This window comes from Ambystoma mexicanum, chromosome 7q (genome assembly GCF_040938575.1).
Source record: "Ambystoma mexicanum isolate Mex_15411 chromosome 7q, UKY_AmexF1_1, whole genome shotgun sequence".
Taxonomy (NCBI): domain Eukaryota; kingdom Metazoa; phylum Chordata; class Amphibia; order Caudata; family Ambystomatidae; genus Ambystoma; species Ambystoma mexicanum.
The window spans coordinates 388,971,942-388,998,647 of record NC_090941.1 but is presented as its reverse complement, the minus strand read 5'-3'; positions in this window follow the sequence as shown (position 1 = coordinate 388,998,647).

Sequence of the window (26,706 nt, the reverse complement as noted above, 5' to 3'; positions counted from 1 at the left end):
GGGCATGAGCGGGGGGTGGGCGGGAGGGATAGAGACACACGGGGCATGAGCAGGGGGTGGGGGGGAGGGGAGAGACACACGGGGCATGAGCGGGGGGTGGATGGGAGGGATAGAGACACACGGGGCATGAGCGGGGGGTGGGTGGGAGATATAGAGACACACGGGGCATGAGCGGGGGGTGGATGGGAGGGATAGAGACACACAGGGCATGAGCGGGGGGTGGATGGGAGGGATAGAGACACACGGGGCATGAGCAGGGGGTGAGGGGGAGGGGAGAGACACACAGGGCATGAGCGGGGTGTGGATGGGAGGGATAGAGACACACGGGGCATGAGCAGGGGGTGAGGGGGAGGGGAGAGACACACGGGGCATGAGCGGGGGGTGTATGTGAGGGATAGAGACACACGTGGCATGAGCGGGGGGTGGGTGGGAGATATAGAGACACACGGGGCATGAGCGGGGGTTGGTCGGAGTGATAGAGACACACGGGGCATGAGCGGGGGTTGGTGGGATATATAGAGACACACGGGGCATGAGCGGGGGGTGGATGGGACGGATAGAGACACACGGGGCATGAGCGGGGTGTGGGTGGGTCGATATAGAGACACACGGGGCATGAGCGGGGGGTGGATGGGAGGGATAGAGACACACGGGGCAGGGGGTGGGGGGAGGGGAGAGACACACGGGGCATGAGCGGGGGGTGGATGGGAGGGATAGAGACACACAGGGCATGAGCGGGGGGTGGATGGGAGGGATAGAGACACACGGGGCAGGGGGTGGGGGGAGGGGAGAGACACACGGGGCATGAGCGGGGGTGGATGGGAGGGATAGAGACACACGGGGCATGAGCGGGGGGTGGGTGGGAGATATAGAGACACACGGGGCATGAGCGGGAGTGGGTGGGAGGGATAGAGACACACAGGGCATGAGCGGGGGGTGGATGGGAGGGATAGAGACACACGGGGCATGAGCAGGGGGTGAGGGGGAGGGGAGAAACACACGGGGCATGAGCGGGGGGTGTATGTGAGGGATAGAGACACACGTGGCATGAGCGGGGGGTGGGTGGGAGGGATAGAGACACACGGGGCATGAGTGGGGGGTGGGAGGGAGAGATAGAGACCCACGGGGAATGAGCAGGGGGTGGGTGGGAGGGATAGAGACACACAGGGCATGAGCGGGGGGTGGGCGGGAGAGATAGAGACATACGGGGCATGAGCACGGGGTGGGGGGGAGGGGAGAGACAGATGGGGCATGAGCTGGGGGTGGATGGGAGGGATAGAGACACACGGGGCATGAGCGGGGGGTGGGTGGGAGGGATATAGACACACGGGGCATGAGTGGGGGTGGGTGGGAGGGATAGAGACACACGGGGCATGAGCGGGGGGTGGGTGGGAGGGATAGAGACACACGGGGCATGAGCGGGGGGTGGGTGGGAGGGATAGAGACACACGGGGCATGAGAAGGGGGTGGGTGGGAGGGATAGAGACACACGGGGCATGTGCGGGGGGTTGGTGGGAGTGATAGAGATACACGGGGCATGAGCGAGTGGTGGGTGGGAATTATAGAGACACATGGGGCATGAGCAGGTGGTGGGGGGAGGGGAGAGACACACGGGGCATGAGCAGGAGGTACGGGGGGAGAGACACATGGGGCATGAGCAGGGGGTGGGGGAGGGCTAGAGACACACGGGGCATGAGCGGGGGGTAGGTGGGAGGGATAGAGACACACGGGGCATGATCAGGGGTGGGTGGGAGGGATAGAGACACACGGGGCATGAGCAGGGGGTGGGTGGGAGGGATAGGGGCATGAGCGGGGGGTGGGTGGGTGTTAGGGAGAATTCTCTGTTTAGGCTGAATTTCCTGCCCAATTGAGTCCCCAGCAGCTTTGCTGGATTTCTGGAGTTTTTTTTTTCCATCCTGCCAAAAGTGAAACTCTTTTCCTCCCACTCTTGGACATGATTTGTGGTATTTCTTTGAATGTTAATGTGTTCGATGGGCTATGGGGTCTTTTACTCCATAGGGTCTCATGTATTTTGCTTTGTGTGTTACACAGCACCCTCCGTGCCGTAACACTGGGGTGTCCTATTTGATCCCCACCATAGACTCCATACCCTGGTACTGACTACTGTCTCCCAGGGCATGTAAAGTCACCATTGGCTTTACTAGACCTAAATTTACTAACAGAACTATTACAAACTATCCTATTGTGGACATACTGGTAGGGGTAATTCGATTACCCCTGGGTCTGTTGTTCGAGGGGGCACTGTCCTGTCCCCCCTCGTCGAGTTTTGGCTGGTGGCAGTGGATACTACCTTTTTATATTCGACCGCGAATATTTCTCTATGGGATTTTCCCATTGTTCGAGGCTAATACTTTTCCACATTAGTCTCTAACATACCGCTGGTTTATTTGTTTAAAATAAATTCACTGGTTGGTATTTTCGGCCAGAACTCGGTTTTTAAAATGGCGTATGTGTTCGCTTCTGTAAAGGTTGAGCCCTTTCTTCCACTTTTGGCGGGCTTCTGCACAGAAGCCCTCCAGAGTAGTGCCATTCTGTCTGGGTACCAGAGGGGGTGTGGGAGGGGGTTTAGGCACCCTGGACTGAGTTGCCTTGCCAACTCAAGTCGCACTCTGGTGTGATTGGCCCAAGTGGTGAGCCGCCCCGCTCACCACTTAGCATGTTTGATTGACAGCTAGGCTGAATGAATGGGGGTTTTCTGCATAAAAGCAGGCTTTGGGGACTGGAACTTCAGAAGTCGCCACAGGACCTAAGAATCCGACGAGGGTAAAGCTGAGCCAACCTGCATCGACGACACCTCCGGTGGAGCCCTGCTGAACCGACTCACCACTTCCCAACGACAGAGGAGATCTCCCTGCTGGAGAGTCTTCTTCCCTTGACTGGTGGGAACAACCAGTCCCTTGCTTTTTCTTCGCTTCCAGGACGTCTAGTGGTCGAATTGCCCGTGCTGAGCACCCCGGCAACTGGATAGTACTAACCACTGTACCGCAACCAAAAGGTGGTGCCTTGTGACGGAGCACTCCGCGGCTGGTCTCTTCCATGGTGGTGCAACGATCTTCAACTTTCCTCTACGACGAGATCATCTCTTCTTCTGGCAAAGTCCCCACTTGCATCCACCACCAGGAACAACTGCCCCCGCCGGAGCTGTCTCTCCACTTTCAAGGTACTGTGTCTGCCTGGCTTCCCTTGAAACGGTTAGCATGAGGTGTCTTAAGTCCTTACCTTTCCACTGGGTCGCCTCCAGACCTTCTTAACTTTTGTTCTAAAACTGGTCCAACCTTTTTGTGACATTTTGCTACAAAGACTTGAAGTGCATTTCCACTGTGGTATTTTTGGGACATACCACCTTGCCTCTCTCCGAGTGGGCCTGGCCTCTGAACTTTGTGATCTACAGTAGACCCTGCCTTGCTTGCCTTGCATTTGCTTCGTAACAGTGTTGGTACTGAGTTGGTTTCAAACCCTGCCTTTTTCTCTCCCTTTCTAACGAATATTAGAGTGCCATCTGGGTTAAAGCACTCACCTCTGTCTGCAAATAAGGGTTGCCGTTGAACCTAGACTTGTCGAAATATTGTTATGGGATTGATATATACTTATAGTAACTGTGATTGAAGTTGTTTGCCATATTAGTGCCAGTGTGTTTTTCATGGATGTGTTTTTAAATAAATAATTATATATCTTTATACCCGAGCTCTGATCAGTGTCTGCTTGTTCTACTGTGTAAATTGCCCTATTTTGTATACTCTAAATACTGCCTAACTCATCTTGAGAGAAGTCTGACTGCTCAGCCACAGCTACCAGGTAAATCTGGGTGGTGCAGACTGCTACCAATTAGGTTTACTGCTAACTCCTGTGGTCTTAAACTTTTTGCAGTGGTCCCAGAGGGAACTGCAGAGGTTTCTGCCTAACACTGGTGTACAGCAGTGGGATTTGTATTGAGTATACAGTTTAGAGTGCTTTTCAACACTTTAGGATAACTAACCACAAAGCTTAGCACTAAAAAGCAACTTTCAAAAAACATGTCTACTATGGAAGTTTACAGTCAAGAGTCCTTGTCAGGTGAAAATACTGAGAGTTTGAGAGCTCTCTGTAGACAAGAGAATCTTTCTGTAAGAGGCAAGAAAATAGAACTGATAGCAAGATTGCTGGAAAACCAAAGTCTGGGTACTGGTTTAGAGGAACCAACTTCTCCAGCAAATGTAGATGACAGTAATGGTGTTGATCTAAATCAAAGTTCTGATGATAGTGATGAAGAGGCTGAAGAGGAAGGAGAGGCTAATGAAACTGTCTCCCCTACCCCTCTGTTTGCCTTACCAGCTGTACCTACTGGGCCTATAGCAGGTCCCACACTAAGTCCTCAAGTCCTTGAACTAGAAAAAATGAAAAGAGACTTGGAATTCAGAAGGATTACTGCTCAAACTGAACAGAAACACCAAGAAATGCAACACATTCTTAGGCTCAGAGAAATGGAGCTCAAGCATAAGTTGGAAATGAAAAAGTTGTCTTTTGAGACTGCTTCTGTCTCTGGCTCCTCTAGAAGTTCCAGTCCTAAAAGACCCCGGATGCCTAAAGAATTAATTGGTATGTATGAACCAAAGTTGGATGTGTTGGATTGGCTGAGTTTGTTTGAGTATAATCATGGGCTCCAGAACATCACAGGTAATGGGTTACTTACCTGGTTGTTCTCTAGGCTCCCCCCTGTTGCAACTGATGCGGTAATGGAGTTGGGGGAGGAGGATAGGAAAGAGTATGAAAGTGTGAAACTAGCTCTGATAGCTAGATTTGGGAAGACCCCTTCCAAGTATCTTAAGAGGTTTAGATCCCTCAAAAAGCATCCTGGTAGCCGTTGGGCTCCCTGGGGAGTGAAGGGTTGAAAAACCTAGAGGGATGGATTAAGGGTTACAAGGTGAACACTTATGAGGGTATGAAAAATCTTTTTATGTTGGAGTCAATTTATGATGCCTGTTCTCCTGAGCTCAGACAGCACTTGGATGATTCAAAGGAATTGGATTCCAGGAAGCTAGCTAAGGCTGCTGACGTGTGGGTTGCCAACAGGGCTACTCATAAAGATTCTGGGGCAACTCAGAAAAAGGATGAGGGAAAACAGCCTAAAAAAGACTCCAAAGAGAATTCTAATAACTCAAATTCCAAAGAGGGCCCCAAACAAAACCATAAGGGTAAGCCACAAGGAAAACCACAGCAGAATAGTGTACCTTCTAGTGCCAAACCAGAGGGAGGCCAGAACAAGCCACCATTCCAGAAAGCATTTGGAAAATGCTTTGTTTGTGGCTCTACTGACCATGTGAAAGGAGATCCCAGATGCAAGTGTAAACCTTTAGGGGTCCAGCTTGTCTCCTTAGCCTTCGCTCCAGAGGAGGAAGTCCAAATGGCAAGTGGAAACTTTCTACTACTGGCTGATGAACCCATTGGAGTCTCAGCCAATGTTTCTTTAGTGTCTCTGGGTTTGTGGGAACAACAGAATTTAGATGTCTATAATTCTGTCCCAGATAATACTAAAGAGTATTATAAGGACAGTGTCCAGGTGAATGGTCAGGACACTCCTGCCATTAGGGACACTGGGGCCAGCCTAACTGTGGTGGATAAATCTTTTTTTCAGGCTGAGGATGTTGCTAAGGCACCGAAATGCCTCACCAAGTTAGCTGGAGGGCCTGTGCAGATGCTTCCCCAATTACCAGTTCTCATCCAGTGTAATGACATGACTGTGAAGATACCTGTCAGCATACAGAGTGAGGTACCAGGACGAGTTATGCTGGGTAACGATTTAAAAACTCTTGGAGTTGTGCCTCATACCCCCAGACCTCCTAGTAAACGGTTACAGGAGTTAACCAGACCTGCAAGGGAGAGAACCATGAGAGGTACTCCCGAGGAGATGATGAAGAAGGATATCACTCCTGCTCCACTGGATTTGTCAGCTGCTGTCTCAAAGAAATCAGAAGCAAAAGGGAAACCTAAAACTTCTAAGCAGAAATGAGCAGCCAGCACTTCAGTGCAGCCAACAAGGACTTCCCCTCGGTTGTCCAAAGTTACGCCAGTAACTCCCCCTCCAGCTGAGGCTGAGAGGGTGGTACAACCCTGTGTGGTAGAATTAGACTCTGAGGAAGAGCTAATGGAAGGCCAGGAACTCATTGGAGATCTGGATCCTGTTGACCATCCTGAGCTGCAGTCTTTACTGGCAGAAGGTGGACCCAGCAGGGCAGACTTCAGTAAGGGACAGAGAGAATGTCCAACTGTGGAAGGTCTTCGCCACCAGGCAGAAGCCCAGGCTGAAGGGCAAGAGCCTGGGAAATACAGGTTGCACTGGGAAGATGGCCTCTTCTACAGTGAACCGACAGAGTCTGAACCTGGAGACTACAAACGACTTGTAGTACCCCAGGAGAACAGACAACAGTTCTTGCAGTTAGCCCACAAGATTCCTTTGGCTGGTCACTTGAGTTTCAAGAAGACTAAGGAAAGGCTCTCTCTCTACTTTTATTGGCCAAAGATGGGGGCCGAAGTAGAAAAACACTGCAGGAGCTGCCACACCTGCTAGACCTCTGGCAAGGTTGGCTCCAAGAATGTGGCACCTTTAGTGCCTCTCCCAGTTGTGGGAGTCCCATTTGAGAGAGTAGGGATTGACATTGTTGGTCCCCTTGATCCTCCAACCTCCTCAGGCAACAGGTTTATACTTGTTGTAGTAGACCATGCTACTAGGTATCCTGAGGCCATTCCTATGAGGACTGTTACAGCTCTGGCTGTGGCTAAGGCCCTCCTTGGTATTTTTACCAGCATTGGGTTTCCTAAGGAAGTAATCGCTGACAGGGGGTCAAACGTTGTGTCCCACTACATGAAAGCCATGTGGAAAACCTGTGGAGTTACGTACAAGTTCTCAACAGCTTACCACCCACAAACCAATGGGTTGGTAGAAAGGTTCAACCGAACCATGAAGAGCATGATAGGTGGTTTAGAGGACCCCCTTAAACGAAAGTGGGATCTTCTACTGCCAAGCCTTCTCTTTGCTTATAGAGAAGTCCCTCAGGAGGGAGTAGGTTATTCTCCTTTGAGCTTCTCTATGGTCATCCCGTCAGAGGTCCATTGGCCCTGATTAAGGATGGGTTGGAGAGTGCTCCTTCCCCCAAGCCAGTCAGAGTGACTGACTACGTGATAGGTCTCCGGAGAAGAATGTCGCACATGATGGCAGAAGCAAGTGATAACTTGAAAGCTGGACAAGCATTGGTCAAGCACTGGCATGATCAAAAGGCTAACATGGTTGAGTTCACTCAAGACCAGCTAGTTCTCGTTATGATCCCAACAAGGCACAGGGCCTTGCAAGACAAGTGGATGGGACCCTTCAGAGTTGTGGGTAAACTTGGAGAGGTCAACTATCTGGTGGACTTGGGCAATCCCAAGGAGGCTCCAACAGTCTTCCACACCAACCGACTCAAAGCGTATGTCTCAAGACCTGATGTGGGAGCGTTGCTTCTAGCATCATCCGAGGAAGAAGAAGAGAGTGAAGCTCTTCCTGATCTCCTCAGAGGCTTACCTTTAGACGAAAAGATTGAAGGAGTAAATCTCTCTTCAAATCTGACACCTGAGCAACAAGAAGAGTGCAAATCTATGTTGAATAAGTTTGCCTCTCTGTTCTCACTTTCACCAAGCTTGACCCCTTGGGGCCAGCATGACATACTCACTGGTGACTGTCTGCCAGTCAAAAGCAGAAGATACAGAATGTCAGAAAATGTAAGAACCCACATCAAAGGTGAGGTCAGCAAGATGCTCGATCTCGGGGTAATAGAGCCCTCTACTAGTCCATGGTCTAGCCCAGTTGTGTTAGTACCAAAGGCAGGATCTAAAGAACTTAGATTCTGTGTGGACTGTAGAGCTCTTAATGCAGTCACCAAGACTGATATCCACCCTTTGCCAAGAACAGATGATTTGGTGGATAGACTTGGTTCGGCCAAGTTCCTCAGCACATTTGACTTGACGTCAGGTTATTGGCAAATAGCCCTGACAGACCATGCCAAGGAGAAAACTGCATTTTCTACCCCAGTTGGCTTATACCAGTTTAAGGTAATGCCTTTTGGATTGAAAAATGCACCTGCTACATTTCAACGGATGGTAAACCAGGTTCTGAATGGGATGGAGGACTTCTGCATGGCATACTTTGATGACATAGCAGTGTTCAGCAATTCCTGGGAAGAACATGTAGACCACCTAAGAAATGTTTTGCAGGCTCCTGGACAAGCCAATCTGACCATAAAGGCGAGTAAATGCCAAATTGGACAGAGTAAGGTAGTCTATCTTGGACATGAGGTAGGAGGTGGAGAAATAAGGCCTTTGCTCAGTAAGATTGAAGCTGTGCAAAATTGGACAACACCTACTACTCAGACCCAGGTGAGAGCCTTCTTAGGTCTCACCGGGTATTACAGGAATTTCATTGAGAACTATGGGACCATAGCTTCTCCTCTGAATGTCATCTCCTCTCCAAAATTCCCTAAGAAGGTTAGATGGAAAGAGGAGTGCAATCAGGCCTTTGAAAACCTGAAAAAGGCTCTTTGCCAAGCCCCAGTACTCAGAGCTCCTGATTACCACCAAACTTTCATTGTGCAGACAGATGCTTCAAATGTAGGAATAGGTGCAGTACTCAGTCAACTGGATGGGAAAGGTAGGGAGCACCCTGTTTGCTTCATCAGCCGCAAGCTGAAGGATCCTGAAACAAGGTGGGCAACAATCGAAAGAGAGTTCTTTGCTATTGTGTGGACTCTGAAGAAGTTTAGGCCATACTTGTATGGTTCTACTTTTGTCATTCAGACTGACCACCAACCCTTGAGATGGTTAATGCAAATGAAAGGGGAAAACCCAAAACTACTGAGATGGTCAATCTGCCTGCAAGGGTTTCATTTCACCATTGAGCACAGGTCAGGGTGTCACCACCAAAATTTTGATGGTCTCTCTAGGATGTATGTCATCGACTAGAGGTATGAGATTCATCCAGGAGTGTTAGGGAGAATTCTCTGTTTAGGCTGAATTTCCTAACCTAGTGAGTCCCCCAGCAACTTTGCTGGATTTCTGGAGTTTGTTTTATTCATCCTGCCAAAAGTGAGACTCTTTTCCTCCCACTCTTGGACATGATTTGTGGTATTTCTTTGAATGTTAATGTGTTCGATGGGCTATGTGGTCTTTTACTCCATAGGGTCTCATGTGTTTTGCTCTGTGTGTTACACAGCACCCTCCGTACCGTAACACTGGGGTGTCCTAGGTGATCCCCACCATAGACTCCATACCTGGGGACTGACTACTGTCTCCCAGGGCATGTAAAGCCACCATTGGCTTTACTAGACCTAAATTTGCTAACAGAACTAGTACAAACCATCCTATTGTGAACGTACTGGTAGAGGTAATTCGATTACCCCTGGGTCTGTTGTTCGAGGGGGCACTGTCCCGTCCCCCCTCGTTGAGTTTGGGCTGGTGGCAGTGGATACTACTTTTTTATATTTGACCGCAAATATTTCTCTATGGGATTTTCCCATTGTTCAAGGCTAATACTTTTTCACATTAGTCTCTAACATACCGGCGGTTTATTTGTTTTAAATAAGTTCACCGGTTGGTATTTTCTGCCAGAACTCGGTTTTTAAAATGGCGTATGTGTTCGCCTCTGTAACTCCAAACCAAAGGTTGAGCCCTTTGTTCCACTTTTGGAGGGCTTCTGCACAGAAGCCCTCCAGAGTGGTGCCATTCTGTCTGGGTACCACAGGGGGTGTGGGAGGGGGTTTAGGCACCCTGGACTGAGTTGCCTTGCCAACTCAAGTCGCACTCTGGTGTGATTGGCCCAAGTGGTGAGCCGCCCCGCTCACCACTTAGCATGTTTGATTGACAGCTAGGCTGAATGAATGGGGGTTTTCTGCATAAAAGCAGGCTTTGGGGACTGGAACTTCAGAAGTCACAACAGGACCTAAGAATCCGACGAGGGTAAAGCTGAGCCGACCTGCAACGACGACACCTCCGGTGGAGCCCTGCTGAACCGACTCACCACTTCCCAATGACAGAGGAGATCTCCCTGCTGGAGAGTCTTCTTCCCTTGACTGGTGGGAACAACCAGTCCCTTGCTTTTTCTTCGCTTCCAGGACGTCTAGTGGTCGAATTTCCCGTGCTGAGCACCCCGGCAACTGGATAGCCACTAACCACTGTACCGCGACCAAAAGGTGGTGCCTTGTGACGGAGCACTTCGCGGCTGGTCTCTTCCATGGTCGTGCAACGATCTTCAACTTTCCTCCACGACAAGATCATCTCTTCTTTTGGCAAAGTCCCGACTTGCATCCACCACCAGGAACAACTGCCCCTACCGGAGCTGTCTCTCCACTTTCAAGGTACTGTGTCCGCCTGGCTTCCCTTGAAACGGTTAGCGTGAGGTGTCTTAAATCCTTACCTTTCCACTGGGTCGCCTCCAGACCTTCTTAACTTTTGTTCTAAAATTGGTCCAACCTTTCTGTGACATTTTGCTACAAAGACTTGAAGTGCATTTCCACTGTGGTATTTTTGGGACATACCGCCTTGCCTCTCTCTGAGTGGGCCTGGCCTCTGAACTTTGTGATCTACAGTAGACCCTGCCTTGCTTGCCTTGCATTTGCTTCGTAAAAGTGTTGGTACTGAGTTGGTTTCAAACCCTGCCTTTTTCTCTCCCTTTCTAACGAACATTAGAGTGCCATCTGGGTTAAAGCACTCACCTCTGTCTGCAAATAAGTGGTGCCGTTGAACCTAGACCTGTTGAAATATTGTTATGGGATTGATATATACTTATAGTAACGGTGATTGAAGTTGTTTGCCATATTAGTGCCAGTGTGATTTTCATAGATGTGTTTTTAAATAAATAATTATATATCTTCACACCCGAGCTCTAATCAGTGTCTGCTTGTTCTACTGTGTAACTTGCCCTATTTTGTATGCTCTAAATACTGCCTAACTCGTCTTGAGAGAAGTCTGACTGCTCAGCCACAGCTACCAGATAAATCTGGTTGGTGCAGACTGCTACCAATTGGGTTTACTGCGAACTCCTGTGGTCTTAAACTTTTTGCAGTGGTCCCAGAGGGAATTGCACAGGTTTCTGCCTAACAGTGGGAGGGATAGAGACACACAGGGCATGAGCGGGGGGTGGGCGGGTGGGATAGAGACACACGGGGCATGAGCGGGGGTGGAGGAGGGGAGAGACTCACGGGGCATGAGCGGGGGGTGGGTGGGAAGGATAGAGACACACGGGGCATGAGCGGTGGGGTGGGTGGGAGGGATAGCGACACACGGGGCATGAGCAGGGGGTGGGGGGAGGGGAGAGACACACGGGGCATGAGAAGGGGGAGGGGAGAGACACACGGGGCATGAGCAGGGGTGGGGGGAGGGAGAGAGACACACGGGGCATGAGCGGGAGGTGGGGGGGACGGCGAGAGACACACGAGGCATGAGCGGGGGGTGAGGGGAAGGAGAGAGACACACGGGGCATGAGCGGGGGGTGGGGGGACAAACAAAAACACGGACATGCCGCACAGACATGAGTTTGTGCGGCAGATCCCGCTCCTCGGCCCTCCGCTGGCCACCGTGTGCGATGGCGTGAGCGGTGGGCTGGAGGAACAAGGGACACACGGAGCATGAGCGGGGGTGGGGGGGACAGGAAGGACACACGGGGCATGAGCTGGGGTGGGGGGAACAGAAAGGACACATGGAGCATGAGCGGGGGGTGGGGCAGACACGGGGGATGAGTGGGGGTGGGAGGAACAGTAGACAGACATGCTCCTGCTGACCTGACAAAGCCCCTCATGCTGGAAAGAAAGATGCCGGGTGTCTCTAAAGCCAGATGCACTGCACGCTTTCACCGCATCAAATGAGAGAGCACGTCAGATGTCCACGGACATCACACAAGCTGCTGGCCCAATCACCGTCCTGTCCGCGGAGCGAATAGGGAAGTCCGTCCGCGGACCGAACACAGATATCACTAATTTGTTTTGCACTACTTTTTGGTCATTTAAAAAAAAAAACTACTGGACAGATTTTCACCAAATTTGCAAAAGCACACTTTCGGGACCCCGCCGCTGCTCCTGGTCCGAATTTGGTGAAAATCCAGTTGCTTAGCTTACCATAACTGGCGAATTTCAAGGGTTTTTCGGTTTTACTTGGAACCATAACGTCCTGAAGTGGGAGAATGGAACAACAGACTCCCGCCAATCCCCTCTCGCGCTTGGCCTAGAGGATCACGGCCTAGGCACCCGCCACGAGATGAGTTTGCCCATCTACCAGACGACCAAATACCTTGGTACAGGAACCTACGGATGTGCCCACCTACCTGCCCTACCTGCCCAGCAGCTCGCCCTACCCAGGCCGACACCTGCAACATGGATCAACTCGACTAAACCAACACATCGTTAGAGATGCCATGACGACCTAGCCAACGGTCACACCTATACGACCATGCACACTGGACACTCCTACACCAATCTACACGAAGAATATACTCAGCGCTATGACATAGGTGACGGACACATCCACGGACGTGCATCTTTATTATTTTTCACATAGGCTTTTAAGATGCAGAACCACAAGACACACAATGAACTTATCTAAATGGCTTGCTTACGCTTCGCATAAACCCTATAACCTAAAGCACCTGTGCACTCAACGGCTCCATTATACACCTGATTCAAGTAGGCCGCAAGCAAAAGCTTCCATGAACATTAAAATGAACAAAAGTCCGGTTGCTGATCCTGCAGAATGAGCTCGGCGAAAGGCAGACAGCCAAGCCACAATGTTGCAATCTCGCACGCCGCACACCAACGTCAAGGTCGCACCTGCAAATTAAACAAGGCACACAGTGGGAAAAAACAATATTAATTGTGCAGAATTCGGCCTCAAACACGGTCCCGCCTCACGTGACCAAGCCAAACCTGAAAGGATGCCAAGGCTAGGAGAAAGGAGGCGCCTGCATCCCTCGTTACGAGACCCAAGCAGATACAAATAAAAGACTCAATGGACATCTCCGACAGTGGGAGTAGTCGGCCTTCCAGTCCATGAATAAGTCCTTGCATTGTCTGCACGTACCCATAGTGAAACATTGTTGCAAATGACAGGTACACCGCGAGCTGGGAACGGCGATGGTCCCAGGCTGGGAGGCTCGCAGGCGCACCAATCAGGACATGGGGCTCTTATCACTGATGCCATTAAAGTTGACCAATCCTCAGGGGTCTTCATGTAACAATTCTCATGTATCTAATTGCAGGGACAACCCAGGTATATCACCTGACTGACCCTCAGCCACTAATATCCTTCTCTATATGTATGCTATACTAACCCTACCACTCAAGTAACCAATCCAGAGTGTAAATAGGTTTTTTGATAAACATTTCGAGGTGACGCAAGTAGCGCGTCATATCACGGTAAAAAGGGCCTGCGAGCCCCATGATTGTGTGTGTGTCAGGACGGACGCGTACGCTCCTTGACCCATCCCTGCCGTTTGTATAATAAACAGCAGAATCACCTTGCTTCTTGTGTGCGCCTCATACTCATTTTTGTGATACGCGGGAGGAGTTGGGGCCTCCCTGCCCGGAGGTCCGCGGACGGCCCAGCCGACCCCGGCAGAATTTCCCCCCGACAAGTTGGAGGCACTGCTGAGATCTGTTTAAGGTCTGCTTTTATTTTTATTTTTCCGAGTGCTCCTGCTGCGAGGAGGCCCGGCGGCGCGGCCCCCTCTGCCGCTGCCCCCTTCTGAGGACTACAGGACCATCGCGGAACTGCGAGAAGACCGGACAGCGCAATCCGGATAGAGGCCTTCGGGAGCCGATTGAGAAGTATCCCGCCCGCGGTTGGCGAGTGTCCAGACGTGGTCCAGACGAGGGGAGGTGGCGAGCCGCTTGGAGGGGTGCACGCAGTCGAGCGGCCCCGCATCGAGAGAACTTGGTGAGTATGCCACACCCAACAAACAATGTGAAATTGTGAGGGTGGGGGGAGGAATTAAATAAGGGAGGAGGGAGGTGTTGCACAGGTGCGCGGCGAAGGTTTGACAATTTAGTGTTGGCTATGAAATGAATGGTAGCCGAACGAGTGCAAGAGCAGTCGGCTACGCTACGAGAGAGAGGGGGGCGGAGCACGAAAACATCACGTGCGGCCGCTCGTAGACACTGATTGGCCTAGGTCGCGACTACGTGTATGGGTGTGTGTGCGCGGTTTCCTACGATTTGGTAATTATTGATCAATGAGTAGATGAGGATCCCTATTGATTGAGCAAGAAACTCGATAGGTAGATGACGTTTCCCTGTAGACGGTAGCTAGTTGGTTGCCCAATACGGAAGATAATTGGCTGGTTAAGCCCTCCTGTCGAGGGGCGTATCACACGCGAGGCGACACAGCGTGCGCAGTCCGGTTATATATTGTTGATTACCTTGTTCCAGGCGTGACAGGAAGACAGCTGTGGGGTTAACGGGGGTAGAGTGTAGGTGTATTGAGAACTGACTAATAGTTTGAAGAGATCGGTGACGTCACCAGTAGGGCTTTCATAGGATATCCCGAGCACAAGGCATTTATCTCTTTTCGGAGGGTGGTGGGGAAGAGAATTGTGGTAAGGGAGTGGAAACGGAGATAAGCGGAAACGAGGCGATCGGGGAAAAGGCGAAACGGGGGACGTGGCTGCGCACGGAGAACGCCGGCCACGGCCAGTGTAGAAGAGGGAGGAGGAGCAAATGAAAATAGGACGACTGTATAAGAACGTCACAAAGGGTACGCAGCTGTAGGGGGCTACGTGCGCCTCGGCCGCAGGGGGCCGTAAGGGTGTTGTGTAAAGGAAGACAAGGAAGAAAAGAATATGCAAATGTAAATACTATATTTTAATAATTTCCCTTAGCGGACTATCGCAAGTCCCCAAACTCACGGGGCCAGGTAAAGGTACAAGGTGGTGTATTATAGGTGTTATTTAAAATAACAGCTACCAAAAAGGGGAAGGATAGCAAGTGGAGCGCTGCTATGTCACACGGAGCAGGATCGGGAGGGTGGGGGAACACCCTCACTACACCACTACAGCACATATGCAAAACACTGTCACCCCATCGGGAGAAATTGATCAAGTATAGCATTGAATGGACACAGGGGACGGACAACAAAATGACAACCCCATGGCCACCTAATGGTAGCTTCGATCAATATACCCAACATTCACTGTTAAACCATCTGCATAATACATACAAGGGGAAGAAATTGACTAACCATGTGGAAATGTTTAACTTATGGCGGATGTTCCAGGGGTCCCGACCAGGACCAAATGGAATGTTCACTGTGGGGGAAACGCCGGAAGAAAAAGAGATTAAGGAGGAAGGAGAGAGTGGGGAGAAGGAGAGTGAAGGCCCAAAGAATACGGGGAACGGACAAGAGGGAGGAGAAAAGAATAACAACCCAAAAGAAAATGAACTAAAAAAGGAACAGGGCGACGATATAACCCTAGCAAGGGTAGTGAAAACAGAGGGAGGGGGGTTGTACCCTTTAAGGGAACTAGGAGAAATAGGAAGAGAACAACTAAGGGCGGCTGAGGGGTACTCGAACCCAACATACAGCCCACCACCATATGCGGTGTCAGGTGTCCACAAGGAAGGGGAACGGACTAGTACGACGGGATCAGCATATAGGAAGATGACAGAGGGGGAGGGGAGGACTGGAAAAGAGCAAAGTGAGGAAATAGGAAATGACGAGTGGGTAGCTGCACAGATACTATTAAAATTACGAGGTACATTAACCAGAGAAGAGAGGGAGGTAGTGAGGAAGATGGACGAGGATAATACCAGGGAGAGCGAAATAAGGGGAGAAGAGCTGATAAGACGAAAGGAAGAGGTTTTGGAGGAACGGCTAGCAGAGCTAAGGGATGAGCAGAATGAACTAATCAAACAGCTCGAGAGGGAGGAAAGAGAGAGAGCAAGGGAAAGGAAAGAAGGAAGGAACGAGTTGGAAAGAATAAAGGAACGAAATGAGGAACAAAGGAGAGAAGCAGAAAGGGTGAAAGCAGCAGCAGAAAGGGTATCAAGAGCAGTACTACGAGAGAGGAAAAAGGAAGAAGAAGAGAAAGAAAAAGAAATGTCGATGTGGAAGAAGAGATTACTATCAGAAACGACAAGGAAATACGAAGAGGGGAGGGTGATAGAGAGTATATTAGAAAGGGAGAGGGTGAGGAAGGAAAGGAAGGAAGAGGATGAAAGGGTATTGGGAAAGATGAGTAGAGAAGTAATGGAGGAATTAAAAAGGAAAAGGGAGGAGATTGGAAGAGAGATGGAGGAGAGAAATGAAGGAGAAAGAGAAGATAGAAGAGGAGAGATTGAAGAAAGGAGGTATGTATATAGAGATAGAGAAGTAGCAACAACATCAGCACAAAGGGGAGCGGGTGGTAAAGGAGAAAGAGGAGACACAGACCTAATAGACTTAAAAACAGTAACGATCAAGGGGAGAAAGACAGAGTGGGGGCAGCCACATACAGATGACTTTTGTAGTGAGGAAGAAGAAGGAAGAGAGAAGGAAGGAAGAAACAGTGACAGGGAAAGCCTAGATAAACTATACACCACTCGGACCAATACGGACTCACCCTGGATATGTATGAGAAAGGATGAATTGGAGAAAAGTGATGAGGAAGAGCGAGGGATAGCGAAAGGGCAGATACATGAAGCCACACCCACTCCCGCCGCTGTCACACCCTCACCATCCTACCATCAGTCAACCACCCCACGCTCACTACGTGCATCTAAACTAGCGCCTTTCATGAACGAAATGACACCTTATGTAGGTAGGCTTAGAGACCTCCCTAGACGTAGGCAGGAAGGACGAATACACACGCCCACAGTAGATAAAAGAGATGATGAAAAAAGGGGAAAAGATGGAGAAGAAAGAGTTACGAGCAGGGGAATTACGGACAGAGTAGACGATATAAGAGAGAGGGAAGAAGAGGAAGGGTGTGGGGACTCAATTTTATGGAACCCAAGGAATATGACGGGACACAACTTAATGCCACTTCTGGAGAGGGGAGGGGTGAGACCACAATACGTCCCTTGGAAGCATGTAGACAAAGAAAATATAAAGTGCAGGCTCCCATCATTAAGTGGAGGTGCAGGTAAATGGATATATGAAATGGAAAAACACACCGCAGGACAGAAACTGGCAGTGGGGGAAGTAAAGGGCCTTCTAATATCAATATTAGGGGATGAAGCAGATGACATTTGGAAAAGAGCGGGGTTTACTGGGGTGACAATAACCAACACATCACACGATGGGGCACCATTTGCAAACTGCAGACATGCATTATGGCAGGCCCTAAGGGTACAGTACCCAGACACATCAGACATAGGAGCAATTACCTCACGCAAGATGCGTGAGAACGAAGATCCTGTTGATTATATCCAGGAAATTCAAGAGAAGTGGCGCATGGAAACTAGAGAACAATGGGACAAAACACCAGCAATATTTTATCATATACTGGTACAAGGGCTCCCAGAAGGAGTTCAGAACCAACTAAAGAAAGTGGTGGGAATGGAAGCAAAAGCATGGCCAGAAATACAACTGACAATAGTACACCATTGTAGGACATGGCAAGGTAAAATGAAACAAAAGGAAGAGGACAGGAAAACGGAAGAGGCTAAACTTGTACAGAAAAAACTTACTAAATACACAATGGAAGGGGCACTAATAACTACACCTGCAACAATGACCCAAAACCCCACACAAGTAGTGGCTGCACAAGACCCCTCCCAAATACAACCCTCCCAGACTATAACACAACAGATGTCGCCACTGCAACCATACACGTCCAACTTGGGAGGAGGATACTCAACGCAAGGAACTGGGTATTATAACTACAACAGGGGAAGAGGAGGAATAATGAGAGGGAGAGGATACGGATATAACACACAACAACAGGTGGGAGGACTTAGAAATTACTACCCCGCCGGCCAACCAGTATACCAGGACAACTCAGGTAGCTTCCCATGGCAGAGTAGGGAACCACCAGTGTGTTGGATTTGTGGCATGATAGGGCACATGTCACGTACATGTAGAGTAAGACCAGGGACACCATTATGGAATGAGCAGGGACAACTAAGGCCCACACAGGAACAGCAGGGGATACAGCAACAGCAGACGTTGCAACAGGGAAATGACCAGCAACAACCAGCAACACAACAACAGCCACAGTCATTTTAACTGCCACAACAACAGGTGATGGCAACACCACAACCCCAAGCGCAACAAACACCACTGGGTAGGGTGACAGTACTAGGACACAACCCTTACACGGGAAACGGGCAATCATTGTACCCTCAATAGGACAGCCCACAGACGGCCTTGGTGTGTCCCATCCTGTCAGTAACCCCTAATAGTGCGGAGGAACCACGCATAGAGGTGACGATAGGTGACAAAAAGTTATCATTTCTTGTTGATACCGGGGCGACCCGGTCTTGCATAAAGGAAGGTAAGTTTAAGATGTCAGGCGAAGCCATGAACACCCAAGGATTTTCTGGGGCTAGGGGGTTGGTTCCCTTTACTGATAACGTTCCCTTATCAATAGGGGATTATGACATGTCAGTGCCACTTTTATATTTTAGGGCCTCACCAGTAAATATATTGGGGAGAGACATCATGAACAGGTTGAATATGACGATTTCCTTTACGGAAAACGGCATAATTTGCTCTACCCCCGGGATCAATATGCTCACAGCACGACAAATCATGCAAGCATACTGCGGACAGACAGCGATTAGGGCTGAGCCAATTGATGGTGAACTATTCCAATACGGGACAGACATGGCATTTGCATGGATGCCAGGGATAGAAGGAAAGATCTGGAGGAGGCCAGCAGCCTATTTGTTCAGACCAGAAACACCAGCCAATGAACCAGAAGGAAAGGTGATTTCAGTAGACATAGAGAGCATTATAGCAACAGCTGATTACATTGCAGTGCATGCACAAGACAGCGAAGGAAGAGCATGGAGAGCAGTAATAGCACTAGCAGAGGGATGTAGACTCACCCAGGTGTCAGACGAGGAGCTCTTCTCAGAAGAAAGGGAGGAAGGTGAAATGGTGTTTATGATGAGTGTGGAGATATGGCTAAGAGTGGCGTATAAACAAGTGGCACAAAAGATTGCAATGGCACTTGAGGCACCCGCATCCACCCCAGTTCCCTTCTTAGAGGAGGATATGGCAAGGGTACCCACGTCACTATGGACTACTAGCCCCTATGACGTAGGATGCATAAAAAGTATCGGAGGGGTAAGGATAAAATTGAAAAAAGGTGCAATACTCCCCAGAGTAAAACAGTACCCATTATCAAAAGAGGCAGATGGGGGCATATATGAAACCATAACGGCCCTCATAAATAATGGCATACTACCATCAGAATCACCATGCAACACAGCCGTATACCCAGTGCGCAAGGCTAAAGGGGGGTCTTGGCGCTTCATACAGGACCTCAGTCCCTTGAACAACATAGTGGAAGCAGAGTACCCCATAGCAGCAAACCCGGCCACAATATTGTGTGGCATTCCAGCAGAGGCATCACGATTTACAGTGATCGACCTTAAAAATGCTTTTTTCTCAATACCATTGCACCCCGACTCACAAGATTTGACAAGCTTCACATACAGAAACACAAAGTGGAAACACACTAGATTGCCACAAGGATACTGCGAGTCACCCTCAATATTCAACAGAGTAATACAGATGGATTTGGGTAACATTGAAGTAGGAAGCACAGTGTTGCAGTATGTAGACGACATAATAATTTGCAGCACAAATGAAAAAAGATGCAGAGAGGACTCATTAAAGATGCTGACAATATTGGCTGAAAAAGGTTACAAGGTAGACATGGAAAAGTTACAGTACTGTCAGGAACAGGTACTTTACATTGGTCAGCTCATATCCCAACATGGAAGAAAGATTGCACCACAAAGAGCACAGGCCATCTCAAAAACGCCATTGCCACAAACAGTGAGGGAACTACAGCAGTTTCTAGGTCTGTGCAACTACTGCAGAGCATGGGTATTTGATTACAGCTCATACATAGGACCCCTGCTTGAAGGGTTAAAAGAAGCTAACAAAGGGGAGAAAAAGTTGGGATGGACGATGGAAATGAGAGAGGCTTTTGATGAATTGAAAGATGCGATATCAACTGCTCCAGTACTGGCCACCCCAGATTATGAGCGACTATTTTTCATATTTTCACATTGCGACTCAGCAGTAATGAAAGCAGTGTTGACTCAAAAAACAAGCATGGGCTACAAACCAGTAGCGTTTTACAGCGGCCATTTAGACCCTGTAATGTTGGGTCATTTCCCTTGCGAACAAAGCCTCGCCGCAGCTGCTTTTGCGGTAGAAAAGGCGTCAACAATAACAATGGGATGCCCAACCACACTATTTGTGGAACATGCACTATTTGCAATATTGAATAAACCCAAGTCAACCCTAACTACGCAGAGGGCATCAGGTTATGAGATAATATTATCCAGAGCTGAACTATCAATTGTTAGATGTAGCACAGTCAACCCTGCAAGGTTTTTAGCAGAAGTAATTGAGGAAGGAGATTATGCACACGATTGTACACAAACCACTGAAATGTACTCATGTGCTAGAAAAGTTGAAGAAAACGCACTAGAGGGAGGTGAGCTCCTGTTCATTGATGGGTCATCCACAATTGACCAAAAAGATGGGGTAAGGAGGACTGGGGCAGCAGTGGTGAAAATGATGGAGGTACCGGTGTGTGTGGCATTGAAATGTGTGCAACTACCACAGCATTACTCTGCTCAAGCTGCAGAACTAATTTCTCTGATCTTGGCGTTGAAGGAAAGCTTTAATAAACGAGTGACCATATATTCTGACAGCGCATATGTTACGTCTACTGTCCACTCAGGGCTGTCTAAATGGAGAAGAAGAGGGTTTAGAAGAGCTGACGGCACTCCAGTGCAACATGCTCTCTTATTGGCTGAACTAATTGAAGTAATAAACAACCCCCAGGAATTAGCATTGGTCAAATGTACCGCACACACTAATGGAGAAGATTATGTCTCAAGAGGGAATGCAGCGGCAGACACACATGCGAAGTATGCTGCATACTTTGGTGAGATATGGAACCCCCCAGAGTCAGAGAGAGGGAGAGGGAGGGGAATGGCTAAGGAGATGTTGATAAGAGAAGGATATACCCATCTCCCCGCCACACAGATAATGGAGCTACAAGCAGCCGCACCAATGGCAGAAAAGGAAATATGGGTAAAAAGGGGATGCACAATGTCACCAACTGACGCATTATGGCGCCAGGGTAACACTGGGAAAATTGTAATACCATTGGCACTATTGAATACCGCCCTGAGCCAACTACACCACCCAGCCCATACAGGCAAGGAAGTAATTGCAGCACGAATTAGAGAAGACTGGTTTTGCCCCGAGTTAAATTCCCATGTGTCAAATTTCATAAGTAACTGTCTTACATGTCAACAGTTTACGGCCGGTCACACTTTGAAGGTGATAAAAGGTACTATACCACGGCCAGAGGGACCCTTCCTACACCTCCATATTGACTATGTTGATATGATCAACGTATGTCAAGGAAACAGGTATATGATTGTAGTAATATGCCCATTTTCGAGATGGATTGAAGCAGGGCCATGCTCTTACCCAGATGCATTCAGAGCAGCTAAATTCATAGTGAGGGAGGTCTTCCCCAGGTGGGGGGTGTGCGAGGTACTGCGGTCAGACAATGGCCCGCATTTCGCAAATGAAATGTTCCAGCACATCACGTCCTTATTGAGCATCAAGCATAAATTTGCATGTGCATACCACCCACAGGCCAACGGCATATGCGAACGCCTGAATGGCCTACTAAAGGAGGCAATTGCAAAAATACAGCAAACAACAAAAAAGAGTTGGTTGTATTGCCTTCCGTTAGCCCTATTCGAACTAAGAAATAGGCCGGGCTCCGACCACCACCTCACCCCACACGAGGTGGTTACCGGACGCCAAATGCGCCTTCCTCTGACCCCAACATCAAGAGCATTCTCAGACCAAGATAACACTGCCAATGTTTTTGGTGATGAAATGTATCAATATGTGTCTTCTTTGATTACTAGTGTAGTGTTTGTGTCTCAACAGCTCGAGCGCACACGGGGCGGGTCTAACAGCGACCAACAAGAAGACGCGGATAAAGAACAGGAAAAGGAAAGACTGTGTAAAATTGCTAAAGGTGACCACGTGCTACTCCGCAACTTCAACAGGAAGTGGAACACTCCCCGTTTCACTGGCCCCCACCTGGTAGAGGAAACATCAACGAGAGCAGTAAAGCTACAGGACAAACGTGCCTGGAACCACCTACATGACGTAAAGATCTACAAACTCCAGACCCGCCCCAGCGCCACCGACAGGGCCATCGGAAGAACAACAACAACATCACCAACGGAGGAAGAAACTTCTACCATTACTGACGGCTTAAGCGTCCCCATACCCTGTCAACCCCCAGATCCCCCGAAGACAACTATTGGACCCACCCACCCCATGGCCACCCGATCAAAGAGTAAAGAGACTTCCACCAGCTAAGCCCCAAACCTTCTGCCCATTGACCCCCTACCCACTGTAGTAACAACCGAACTGAAGGACATTGTTTTTGCACCTATACACATGTAAACACTTGAATGTTCTCCTTTTCTTTTCTCTCGCACATGCAGGTACTGCGTATTATTGTAATGTTAAGAAAATAGTTAACTAACAAATTCACTGCCTAGGAGTAGATGGTACCCTCAGATGATAACTACCCAGAAGAATTGTCACACCAATTTGTATATGAAGTAAGAAGGCCAACGTACCTGAACAAAAGGAGGGTACGTGTATACTACACAGCATTCCTCTTGGCCATAGAATATTCAATGCCCCACCTCCACCCATACTTGCCTGTACTAAGAGATAGATCACTTAGAGTGGCATGGGAACAGCTCTTTGCCTGGGCACTGAATGACTATCTGATAGGGAGGGCTTAAAAAACAACCACTAACCCTAATAACCAGCATATTGAGATTTTCAGGCGGGCAACTTTAACGTCGCAAGAATACGTTGCCGGACTGCAGCAAGGTAAGAGCAAAATGCCGGTGAAATTAGCTTTTGTAATAAAGTTGATAGGGATTTTGATGGTCACCGGGTTCTTGGCTGCCTCTGTATGGCAGTACAACTATGCTACGAATATTGTTGCTGTACCCAAACCTAATATACCCCCACCCCCAGCTGCAACAGGTGTTACGTCAGGTGGTATTAGTATAATCCTACACAAAGGTAATAGGGTTAAACGCAGCACATACTCAGATAATAAAGGTATTGACAACTACATACAAGATTCAGCGCACATCTCAAACAGCATGTGGTATCAACACATGACCCACATAGGTAAGCAGACAACAGAAGACAGCTGCTACGTTTGCTCATTAATTCCATATGCCATGAGCGCTTCTCGAACATTTGTTGCCACAGAAATAGATGAAAAAACAGCACGATGCATAATATACCTGGCACTGTTCCAAACGAAAGGAAGGTTTCAAGGGAGAGTGGTGCAACTGGTGTGGAAAACACGTGACTCATATCCATATGAAAACAACTTTCTCAAGACTTATTTAAGTTACCCCAAGAAAAGTTTACACACTGAAGCCTTCAGATACATGACGAGTGGTCCCGAAAAAGGAGAAACAAAGAAGGTAACACTACAGTACCTACCATGTGATTGGTATGCCACTGAAGCTGCTGGTAAAACAGGATGTTGGGAGAGGGCACTGGTGACGATAACAGGGAACGTGTACTTGGACAACAAATGGGAAATAGGAGTGGTTGGCAGCAACATGATAACAAAAGAAACTATTTCAACTATCGATGGACACAACCACAGATGTTGGACGACGTGGATCAAGTACGTACCCATGCTCACGTGGATAGAGAAGGATGAAGACCCGATAATAATACTGCCACTAACTGCGCCTAAGGTATGCTACCAACATAAAGGAGAGGTGGACGTAGGATACAACACCAATTGTGCGAGCGTAGTGGAGTTACCTGAGGGGGGAGCAGGGACAGCAGTGATAATGGACCACTACTGGGCCTGCGGAGAGAAAGCATACCACACACTGCCCCCTCTGTGGAATGGTATATGCACAATAGTCCACGTCAATGTACCATCACTAGTGGTACCCCAAAAACACGTGAATATGGCCAACTTCCCCAAAATGGATGAAGGGAACGAGAGGAAGAAGAGGTCTGTAAAACCTCAGAAGGGGCCGGAGAACGAAACCAACAGCAATAATACTGTCCTGAATAGAAAGAAAAGACAAGGAGAACCTCTGACGGGAAACTACCTATGGGGAAGATCAGAAACAGCACTCACCTCAATTCCGCCAGAACACTGACTGTTCAGCAGAGCAGCAATGTTCTTCTCCTCGATAATACATCCGGGATTACAGGCTTACGCAAATGCAAAATGGCTCCAGATAACTAGATGGGAACTAATGATGACCATCAACTCTACAATGAATGGATTTAACGCCATAAAAGAGGAACTGCGCGCAGTAAGAATGGTGGCACTTCAGAACAGATATGTACTGGACCTCCTCACAGCAATGGAAGGAGGGGTTTGCGCAAAGATAGGACAATCATGCTGTACATTCATCCCTGCCAACGATGCTGACAACGGTACATTGACAGAAGCAGTTTCACAATTGGCCCAGATGCACTCCAAAATGATGGATGAAAGTAAAGGTGTAACAAAGGATGGAAGCTGGTTTTCAATATTATGGTCATGGATGCCATCTTGGCTGTCAGATGGACTGAAAATTATAGTTGGATGTACGATTTTGGCTGGAGCTACATTGATCATAATAAGATTTTGGAAAGCCCGGAAGGCACGCACCACAGATGAAATGATTGAAATGGCCGGTATGCACCCCTTGATGCCAGCAGATGACGGCCAACACACAGGCATGATAATACAAGAGAGAGAGAGGCTGCGTAACCAAATCACCACCAACCACCTGGACCCACCATCTGTGAAGCTCGAAAACCCAAGAAACCCAAGGAGCTACATAGGGAAATGGGTGTACTGCACTCCTGGAGGAACCTGTGCATACATGTATTGGTCATTTGAAGACCATGTCAACCACTATGGACATTTGGGAGGAATAACTAAAATATGTAGAGTGAGAGGAGATAGAGAAAAGGATATGTTTGTGGTCGACAAGTCGACCAGAGGGGGGACTGAAGTGGGAGAATGGAACAACAGACTCCCGCCAATCCCCTCTCGCGCTTGGCCTAGAGGATCACGGCCTAGGCACCCGCCACGAGATGAGTTTTCCCATCTACCAGACGACCAAATACCTTGGTACAGGAACCTACGGATGTGCCCACCTACCTGCCCTACCTGCCCAGCAGCTCGCCCTACCCAGGCCGACACCTGCAACATGGATCAACTCGACTAAACCAACACATCGTTAGAGATGCCATGACGACCTAGCCAACGGTCACACCTATACGACCATGCACACTGGACACTCCTACACCAATCTACACGAAGAATATACTCAGCGCTATGACATAGGTGACGGACACATCCACGGACGTGCATCTTTATTATTTTTCACATAGGCTTTTAAGATGCAGAACCACAAGACGCACAATGAACTTATCTAAATGGCTTGCTTACGCTTCGCATAAACCCTATAACCTAAAGCACCTGTGCACTCAACGGCTCCATTATACACCTGATTCAAGTAGGCCGCAAGCAAAAGCTTCCATGAACATTAAAATGAACAAAAGTCCGGTTGCTGATCCTGCAGAATGAGCTCGGCGAAAGGCAGACAGCCAAGCCACAATGTTGCAATCTCGCACGCCGCACACCAACGTCAAGGTCGCACCTGCAAATTAAACAAGGCACACAGTGGGAAAAAACAATATTAATTGTGCAGAATTCGGCCTCAAACACGGTCCCGCCTCACGTGACCAAGCCAAACCTGAAAGGATGCCAAGGCTAGGAGAATGGAGGCGCCTGGATCCCTCGTTACGAGACACAAGCAGATACAAATAAAAGACTCAATGGACATCTGCGACAGTGGGAGTAGTCGGCCTTCCAGTCCATGAATAAGTCCTTGCATTGTCTGCACGTACCCATAGTGAAACATTGTTGCAAATGACAGGTACACCGCGAGCTGGGAACGGCGATGGTCCCAGGCTGGGAGGCTCGCAGGCGCACCAATCAGGACATGGGGCTCTTATCACTGACGCCATTAACGTTGACCAATCCTCAGGGGTCTTCATGTAACAATTCTCATGTATCTAATTGCAGGGACAACCCAGGTATACCACCTGACTGACCCTCAGCCACTAATATCCTTCTCTATATGTATGCTATACTAACCCTACCACTCAAGTAACCAATCCAGAGTGGAAATAGGTTTTTTGATAAACATTTCGAGGTGACGCAAGTAGCGCGTCATATCAAGGTAAAAAGGGCCTGCGAGCCCATGATTGTGTGTGTGTCAGGACGGACGCGTACGCTCCTTGACCCATCCCTGCCGTTTGTATAATAAACAGCAGAATCACCTTGCTTCTTGTGTGCGCCTCATACTCATTTTTGTGATACGCGGGAGGAGTTGGGGCCTCCCTGCCCGGAGGTCCGCGGACGGCCCA